This window comes from Macrobrachium rosenbergii, chromosome 3 (genome assembly GCF_040412425.1).
Source record: "Macrobrachium rosenbergii isolate ZJJX-2024 chromosome 3, ASM4041242v1, whole genome shotgun sequence".
Classification (NCBI taxonomy): domain Eukaryota; kingdom Metazoa; phylum Arthropoda; class Malacostraca; order Decapoda; family Palaemonidae; genus Macrobrachium; species Macrobrachium rosenbergii.
Genome location: NC_089743.1, coordinates 13,076,198 through 13,076,613, shown reverse-complemented (window position 1 = coordinate 13,076,613; position 416 = coordinate 13,076,198).

Genomic DNA, 416 nt, shown 5'->3' with positions numbered 1-416 from the left:
TTATTATTATTATTATTATTATTATTATTATTATTATTATTATTATTATTATTATTATTATTATTATTTCCTAACCTCATAAGGTGGCTAGCCAGCCAAACCTTGCAGCAAGAACTTTGAGAGCCAAGTTACCATGCAATTTTAGATCTATGTACATCAGATATTTCACTTCCACCCCCAGCTTTTAGGTCAAAATCGTTATATCACTCGTTTGAATGCTGTGACTTGATACTTTAGTACATGGGCACATCGAAAATATTTAAGGCGGGAAGCCTAACCTGCTTGTTGAAAGCCTAATTAAGTTGAGTATACCTTAGTTTAACCAGACCACTGAGCTGATTAACAGCTCTCCTAGGGCTGGCCCGAAGGATTAGATTTATTTTACGTGGCTAAGAACCAATTGGGTACCTATAGCT